Raw genomic sequence first — 9,711 nt, forward strand, 5'->3', positions numbered from 1 at the left:
AAAGTTTATGTTTTAGCGACCCTGCGAAGAGGCCCAAGCTCTTACTGTGTTATTTGGGGAAGTTTCAAATGAACCTGAAACCATCACTTGAAAGTCTTGAACATCTTTCGGGGGACATGCTACAAATCGGTAGAGGATAGTTTTCATTTTTGTCCCGTTAGTGGCCTAGTTATGGAAGATTGATGTGTAGTTCCTGTTATAAGCAGATTGGTGGATGGGACTCTTGTTTTGAAAGGGGTTCTGACAGAAGAGAGTTCTGTCAATAGAGAAGTTTCGAAGTGTGAAGTAAACGGGTGTGATGTCCCGATTCAATAACCATCTCTCGTGTCCTTTCTCGGCTGAGGCCTCCTGACAGTATAAGAGAACTAACCGCTCGGCTACATTAGTCTTTTGTAGTTCACTTTTATTTATACAGAAGGAGAATCTGACGATACTTCTATGGACACTATACGTCACTTTCAAATTAAAAGCATGAAAAAAAAAGTTCGAAAAACAGGATATTTATCTTGTAAAAACAGGAAAAAATTTAGTTCTGAAAACAAGATTTTTATTTCGTAAAAACAGAGCTTTTTTTTTTTTCAAGTGAATGCAATACGCTTCCGTAGTATACGTATATATAATACAGAATTATTCAAATCCTGCTTTGGCTTTCTGTTTTGTCCTCCATCAACAACTGACCCCAAAATAAGCAGTGCATGACTTATGTCTCAGGCCCTTGGGAATTGTTGTGATGTGTGTGTGTTAGTGGCGGTAGAGGAGGATAGAGCCTTCATCCTGCCTCCTTCTGAGGTGCTCCAAATTTGAGGTGCAGCTATGTTTCCTACTGCAGAGCAAAAAGCCAAACCACTTGTTTTTTTGATAATGTATACAAATTTATATTTTCTTCTGAATTATTATATAAAACATTTGAAACCTCAATAATTGAAGATGACATTTTACTCCAGCAATATAGTATATAAGACCGAACAGATGAAGTTGAACTTCATACACAACTTTACAATTGATTCTCCAGTTCGGACTTCTGCATTTATTTACCATTGTGAAAGCCGCCTGATGACTTTTCCTTCTCGCCCTGATAGACATAATTTTAAAGATTTGCCAAGTGCTAGTCCGACACAGAGAATAATCAATAAGTCATACCAGCAACCTCATGCAGCAACATGTGAACAACATATGTGATAGTAGTAGTTGGTGTGGACACTTGGGTACCTGACACCTTTAACCACTGGTGGGCTTATCAGAACAAGCAAGTCAAGCAGTCCTTGAACAGTTAAAGCTAAAAATTTATAATGAGTAGATGATGCCGAAGAGGATAGCACTATCTCTTCTTACATCTGATACCTTGAATCAGATGTTTGTATTCATCTTGTAATTTACTGACCATATGTGGCTGCAGCAGGCCATTGTTGGCTTCTGGAGGATCAAACATGGGACCTCTGAAAGGTGACAAACTACAGGTAGTTAGTGTGTTTGTACACATTATTTTACACAAGCTCAGACATGTGCACACTTTAGAAAATGACTCAAAGTATTTTCTTTCGAAGTATCACAAGGAATTAGAAGTAGGTAAACAAGAAAATTACACATTCATAAGTGTATACTCTCATACTCTCATAATATTGATCTCCTTCACCAACAAAGGTGCTCCATATGAATTGTGGTGTAGCTTTTAATAACTTCTTTTGCAGGGAGAGCTTTCATGGGGATAATTCATTCATCAAATTTACAAATCTAGAACTAAACATGTAACCTAATACACAAGCCATACAAAGTTTGATTATTAATAATTGATTTAGTTAATTAAGTTGCGGAGATGAGCTGTCCATTATAATCTTCAGTAAATCTTAGACGTGTGAGGCATAGTGAGGCAGGAAATCCCAGGATTCTGATCTGACACTGGAAATAATTTAACATTAAACTTAACGCTGTTAGATTTGGTATGATTTTTTTAAAATGTTTTTCCTTTATACCGCAAACTTGTTTAATAAACTAGCTGTTTACATAATATCATTTAGTGGTGGCAAACAAACACATTTGTTGAAGATGCTTCATTGTTGATATTTTAATTGTACTGCCATGGGCCTGTAGAGACCATCCGTTGTCTTGGGGCTCCTTAATGCAGATCGGCCGTTTTTTTCCTCTCCTTTTTCATTCGGCAGCTCCTAAAAGGCTGTCAGACGTTGTGGTTTGGATGGGACAGCTCCAGTTTGGCCAGACTAACCTCTCTGTGGCCAGTTATTATGAGCTTTGGTTTAGCAGAATAGAGACAGCGAAACAGAAAGAATAAAAGGAGGAAACAAATGGATTTAAATTATTTGTCCATTCAAAGGGCAAAACCCCCATTGTGGTTTTGTTTTTTCATTTTTCTTCCTTTCTCTGTTCAGCATCACTTCAGGGAGACTCAGAGCGCTCAGTAGCCAGTCGGCAGGCCAAAGCCTGACAGAAACACACAGCATATGCCAACCGCACAATCCACTCTGCTCAATAAGGTCTCTCTCTGTTTTCTGGTCTGCCTCTGTAACTCTCTCTGCCGACCAGCAGTGGGAGGGGGCTTGAAGCTGCCACTCGTTAAGGTGAACTGTGCCAAGGCCTGTTTTGCTCTCTGCCAGGGCTTTAGTGGCTGCTTGTGTGATGGGAAAATCAGTGTGTTGATTTGATATGAGCCTGTTCCAGAGGTTTCCGTGTTGGAGGGAGAACCTAATTTGTTCAGCAACCCTGCGTTGTATTCAGAAGGGGGATCGAGGTTTAGTTCCTGTGTTGTCCTCTTACTGGACTTCATAGAAGATTCCCCATTGGGAAAGTAGGCATGAAGATGCACCAGAAGTTTTGTAGACTTTTGAATATGGGATATTAAATCTCAATATCATAGCAGGGTCTCCTCACTCTTCTGATGGAGCCAGAGTTCATGCAAGCAACAGGAATCCCAACAGAGGAATAAGAAGACAGTGCTGAGAAAGAGTAGAAACAAAGAAACAGGGTTTGGAACCGTCACAACAATGGTGGTCAAGTCCAGAAGCTATGCTTGTGTGCCTTGTTGTACAGAAGATGTAACTTAATTATTAGTTTATCTATTCATTCCTGACATTGGAAGCAGCTTTATACCACACAGTCTTGACTCAAAGTCAACCTCGTCGAGGCTGATGGAGTTTGTTTTCTTCAGGAAAGATCAGAACATGAACCCATTCCTGAAGTACAATAAAAATCATAACTGAAACAACCCAGTCAGGGAGGAAACAGGTATGTTTCCAACAGTCTCTGCCTAGCCCATCTGGACAATCCCACAGTTTTCAAAAAGTCTACCTTGAAATAGAGTTATACTCTTGCAAGCTATTCTAGTGAGTTGTTCCTCTTTACCAGAACACACCGCAAAAAGACGTTTAGAATTATGTTTATAATAATGACAACAAGAAACGAAATAACCACAAACCTTGTGCCTTTATCAGCCAGGTGCTAAACAACTAAAAGTAATGCTTATTCATGCAACAACGAGGCACATCTGCCATTTAGCCATCTTTTTGTTTTTCAGGAACTACCTTTTCAAAATAAAAGTATATCATTTCTCCTTCCGTCTAAACCATTTCAAATTCAATTTCTAAGTTAAGTACATAAGCCGATGTAATTTACCATGTAAAGGCAATGCAGTAGATAAACCAGCAGCCCTGCCACCAGTAGCGGACACTCTGCCGTGTGAACAACAGTCAACTGACACACAGATGATCTGAGGCGCAACCGCAGCCAGTGAGTTCAGAGAGTTCTGGGATCAACAGTAAAGACTGCAAGATCGACCAGTAGATCACAGTCGACGGGTTGGCGACCGATGGTTTAAAGCATTTACAGGAAAAGTTAACTATTTAGTTTGGATTTGTGTGCTTTAGCATACTGAGATAGTCTCATGGGATGGAAAATAAGGTTTAGGGATACCAGAAAGAATGGAATGCCTGTTCAGGATTTAAAATGTCATTGAAAGCACCATAACATCTGAATCAATGAAGAGCAGCTAAAATGTATGTGATTTGGTCAAATATTCGGGATTTATAAGAAATTATTGTCACAGCATTGTAAAACTGTTTCAGTTTGAACTTAATGGTAAACAAGTCGCAATGAACCAGGGTCTTAGCATCTCTCTCTCAGAAGACTAAATTCTGACAACTCTAATGAAATGTTTAAAAGATGAGATAGAATCAGACTTAATACCTGGACAAGGTTCTTGGCTGTAGTGTTGCCAACTTGGCGACTTTCCAAATCCTCCTGCGACTTATTTTGGCAAAAGCTACTATCGACAAATCTAGCGACTTTTTCTGGTGATATTGGAGACTTTCTTGTGTTTTGGAGACTCTCATGTGAAAGCACGTATCATTTGGCAGTCACTCTCCTCAACGAGCAGCGGGTGGTATGGTGAGCCCCTGCGCCATCCAAGCACACTCACAGGCGGTCAGTCTCCCAGTAGCCTTGCTCATCAGTCCCAGCTGCAGTCAGAGCAGAGAGGAGACCCTAGCTCCGCGTCCTCCAGACTGCAAATGAATCGCGCGTGCGCAAAGCCGCCGCTGATCTGGCTTACAGAGCGGGATGTAAGTGACAATGTATCTTCACTGTCACTGGAAAACATGAGTCATTGAGTTCAAAACTTGTTCTGCTAGACTGTCGTTTTTGGATCATTTTGCCGGTCCCAAGCCCGGATAAAGGAGGAGGGTTGAACGTAGAGCTAGCAAATCTGCCCCACTTAACAGCCTTTTGATTAAATTTGATATTCTCACATTTAAAAATACAGGAAAAAATGTATTCATGTATGTGGGTCATTAAACAGCATTAAAGTCATGTTGAAGTTATTTCGAGAAGGGATGGCCTATTTCAATCGCAAGATAAAAAATAAAAAAACAGGAATCAACAGAAGAATACGGAAGCGTATTGCATTCACTTTTCACGTTACGTTTTTTATTTTATTGAGAACTTATCTCGAATTTCCCAGATAATTATCTCAGAAAATAGATTTTTTTTTTCAAGTGAATGCAGTACCCTTCAGTAGAAGAAAGCTCATTTGTAGTTCTCAACATATTTAGAGTGTTTATTTCTCACTTTTTGTACGTCCTACAGCGACCATTATAACTCTGCAAATTAGGCGAAGACGTCATTTAGGGACTTCTAGCGACTTTTAGGACAGCCAAAAGCTACTTTCCTTACTGAGGAGTTGGCAACACTGCTTGGCTGTTCTTGTAGGCCTATGTCATATATATTTTTGTCATTTTTTCATTCAATTCAGGTAATTCTTATCACACTGATGTTTCTTCAAGTGCTTATGTTAATTCATTTTTTGATGAAGTGATTAGAAGCTGAGACCGATTTTGCGATTGGTTGAATGCATGTATGGGCGGAACCTTGATAACACGGCTCCACACCATGACCAGAACTCTGCAGACTCCGAATAACATCTAAAGCGCAAGATGGCTGCATCATATCCTGGATATTGTAGCCTCAGTTTTGAACAACGGGAGGAGGTGGAGATGCATCATCCATCTTTATATACAGTCTGTGGCTGCTTTTATGGAAAGACAGTCTCAAGTAAAACTGTTTTCCATTATCATTTAATTTCATATGGTGATGTTATTTTATATGATTTTATGCAAAACATAGTTATATGCAATACAATATATTTGGTTGCTCTGCATAATTATTTTACAATATTCAGGCGTCTACCTCAGTCGTGAAAGTGATTGTTTTGGTGTATGACTTTAATTTTGGTCTACCTCATAAGGGAGTATAAAACACATTGTCAAACTGGGATGCAAAGCCAAACACCATCCAACTCCATACATAGATTTCCCAGCAGGCCTTGTACACTTCCACTCTTTCTAGCCAAAATTACACCTTTATCCATCCATCCCAACCTGCATCTCATCTCCACCATTTCACTCTTATCTGTTCCCCTAATATCTCCAAATCCCTTTTTATTGGGATTTATCGGGGCTTTTATCACTTTTCATATAAAAAAGGACAGGTATTTCCCCTCCTTTTAGCAATGTTGCCCATTTACAGCAGAGAATTGTCACAATTTCCGATCGCGCTACTTTTCTTTTCTGACAGTCACATTAGCATGTCATTACTGGGGCTTTGACTGCCCTCCCAGTGAATCTGAAGCTCTGAGGGCCAAGCACCAGAGAGACAAAGGGCACCAGCTGCACCCACTTCTACTCATCCATCTCTTTATCCCTCCTCTCCTCATCTCACTTTTTCTCTTCATTGCACGCTTGGTCTGACTTGGCAACATCCTGACATTCCCCATAGGTTTTGACTTGGCCAGCAGCCCATTCTCTGATGATGGTGGCATCTGACAGAGAGACTGTTGTTATACATTTAGATCGAAGCCTTTTACTTTTTCATTTGTATGTGAGATGATATGTCGACAATATATGTGATTAGGCTAGTTCAGCTGTTGAGTGAGTGGTATTTAATGACTGATGACATGGGGTTATAACTGGCTGGGCTCAGAATGGCATACTTCTCTGACTATGTAATCACTGGGTTTGTTTGCTGGAACAGGTTTATATGTCAAGGACCTTCAAATAGATACACAGATCTGTTTGAGGAGATGTGAGCCAGGCCTTAGTGAGGGGTAATTACAATGACAATTACAATTACCCGTGGGAGTCCATGATGGCCTCTGGAACCATCCTTTAGGAAAACTACAAACCTCTGAATATAAAACAACACCATCATTAACAACTCTAGGGGGCAATCCAGAGTAATTTCAACATCCACAAGTACTTCTGTGTGTTCTGGGATCCTTGTAAGATTCACAGAGCCGTAATGTTAGAAACCTTTTGACCCCTGGGGACCTTGGTGAATTAAGTTACAGTAAAGATCCTTGAAAGCCAATGATACCGACCCTTATAGACCTTTTCAAGAAGCTCTGTGGGTCAATTAGATATTTAAGGTGCTCTGGCATCTCTTGTAAAATAATTTCAATACCCACAAGAACCTCAGCAAGTCCTGTCACTATTTAAGGACCCACAAAGATTGGGAGGGTTTAATGAATTCTCACCTCTTGAGAGGTGAGTTACATTAAATTCCTAGAAAATTCACAATGATACCTCAAGGCTTTAAGTTGTTCCTCTAAACTTAAACTTTAAACACTAAAACCTCTTTTAAAGACTTGCAGCGCACCCTGAAAAATCTTCAAAAATTAACTGAGATACAATAGAAGGATATCAAGCCCCTGAAATTTCCCCCATGAACACCAAGATGTCTCTGACATTAACCACCGTGAACCTGGATGCCCCCTAGAACATCTTCAAAAAGCCTGGATTACAGCAAGGGGCCGTGGAACAGGGAAGTCGTTTGAAAACTATTATGTTAAAAAGATCCAAAGAAGTCATTCAGGAAAGCAGGGGCATGTGACAGCTTTACTCGTTGGCACAGTCTGACAACCTGATCATCGTTCATGTCGCTTATCATTCTAGCAGGTCTAAGCCCTGTTGTTAAAACCTGCCAGCCCACTGCTGGACCAGATTAAAGCTCAAAGAAAAAAAATCCTTCTTAACCAGTCTGACCAGTCACATCTTCATGTATGAATATGTCACATAGCAAATCCTGGGCTGGGGGAAGCCTTTATAATCCACTTTATAAATCCTTAATCCATAATGTGTCCAATCCAATAACCTGGCCAACCTGCAATGTTAGAGGAGATTGACGAGATCACAGTTAAAGTTAGACGTTCTTAAGAAATTGACAGTCGTGCCTATAACACTGGGGCTTCCTTTATGTGCTATATGTCAAACCTGTGCCTCTGTACTTGGTCTGTATAGTATGTAGTATTTTTGTGCCTGTATCTGCAATGTGATTTATGATTGTTATTCGTGACAATTCGAGACAAATTTATATTTGATATGAACATAACTTTTCTGTTTTGGTGATGTCTTTCGAAAATTAAAAGTCTTGAATCTCAAATATTCTAGATATTTAATATATTCCAATATAAGGTAACTTGCTAACGTAGCTTTCAGAAGATGCACACATTTTTCAAATGTATATGTCCAGACAGCCCAGATTGACGCCCTCTGAGATCATCCTGGGACATACACCCTGCTGCCTTACCTCCCATCCTCCACATCCCCCTGGTGCATGACGGGAATCACTTTAACTGATAAAAGCAATACCCCATTTCAGAGTATTAACTTGTTTATCTGTCAGTAAGTAATGACAGAATGAGGAAAAGTTTCAGGCTCGGCTGCTCATTGTGGGCCAGGGAGATAGAGGCAGAGACATGGCAAAACAAAAGGCAGCCAGAGAAATTTGCATGGTGCTCAATTATACATTAGCGAACATCACTTGGCAATCTGTTCATATCAATTTAATTGGATTTTAATACTGCCTGTGATCTTGTTTCCTAATTAACAGCAGCGGCTGGCAATAAAGCAGAAGCATGCACCCAGCAACACCTTTGATCCGGGCCATATGGACTTGCTTTGAGCTCATTGGTAGGGGGAGAGAAAAATATCAGTCACCTAAATATGGGCCTATGACAAGTAGCGGGAAAGGGGACTTCACTTTGTGTGTGTGTATGTATGTGTGTGTGTGTGTGTGTGTGTTTGGGTGTGTGTGTGTGTGTGCATGTGTGCGTTTGTGTGTGTGTGTGCTTGTCGGTCTGTGGATGATATAAATGGTTCTCATCATTGTTGAGTGGATGTGTGTTTTCACACCGCATATCTGCATTTGCTGCTCCCTGCCCATGTATGTTTGTGCATATATGAGTGTGTGTGTATGTTAGACCTTGGACGTGCATGTGTGCATGCCCATGTGTGTTTGTGTGTGCTTGTCCGGGGGTGGAGGGATCAGTGCAACCCCCAGATGGCGGATATCTCTCCTGCCTCGCGCCTTCATTGATTAATTTCTTTCCTGATTGGTTGTGATTACTGATAAATAAAACATGATCTGGGGATCAGATGCAAATCAGCTCAGGGGTGGGGGTGAGATGGGTGAAGGTGGAAGGGGGGCTGTTGATTGCTTTTTCAGTTCTATTTATTTTTGTTGCCCCGTTGCCCTCGACTGTAGATTGGAGGGCAGAAGGAGAGTAGAACTTGTTCCTCTCTGCTAGAACTAATGCAACTCAGGACAGCCACTTTGGTCAAGTACATCACATTCTTTCTACTTCTGTCATACACCACTGTTTCTCATGAGTCCATATTCTGTGCAGATGACAAGGTGAAGCGAGCTCAGTCCTGGAACATGCACACAGGGCCAGTAAAACAGGTGTGTTTCCACTTCTAATTTATTTTCACAGAAATGCAACGCCATTAAATTTGTATATTTCAGGAATTGTAAACAAAATAGGCAGCTAGTTCAAAGAAGAATGCAGTGTCAAACTAAAAGGAATAAAAATAGAACATTATGGAAAACATGTTTCATGGTGTGAAATGAGTATGGATGATTAAAACACCTGTAAAAATCATACACATAAATAAAGTGAATGAAAATCACAATTGTGTGTGTATTGCTATGTTTAAAATGTGAAACTCAATATGCAGAACACAAGATCAAGGTTTAGAGGTTTATTGTACAACTTGCAAAAATGTTGATAAGAGCTGGAGATGGTAGGTGGTTAAGTGGAAGTTTTGGGTTTTCTATGTGGGCAGTGTTACACGTTTTCTTGCAGACAGCTGGTTGTGACAGAGCAGGCATGTAGACATGTGGACATCCAATAGCTGTGCACTGACTGGC

The sequence above is a fragment of the Platichthys flesus genome, chromosome 10 (assembly GCF_949316205.1).
Source record: "Platichthys flesus chromosome 10, fPlaFle2.1, whole genome shotgun sequence".
In the NCBI taxonomy this organism is placed as follows: domain Eukaryota; kingdom Metazoa; phylum Chordata; class Actinopteri; order Pleuronectiformes; family Pleuronectidae; genus Platichthys; species Platichthys flesus.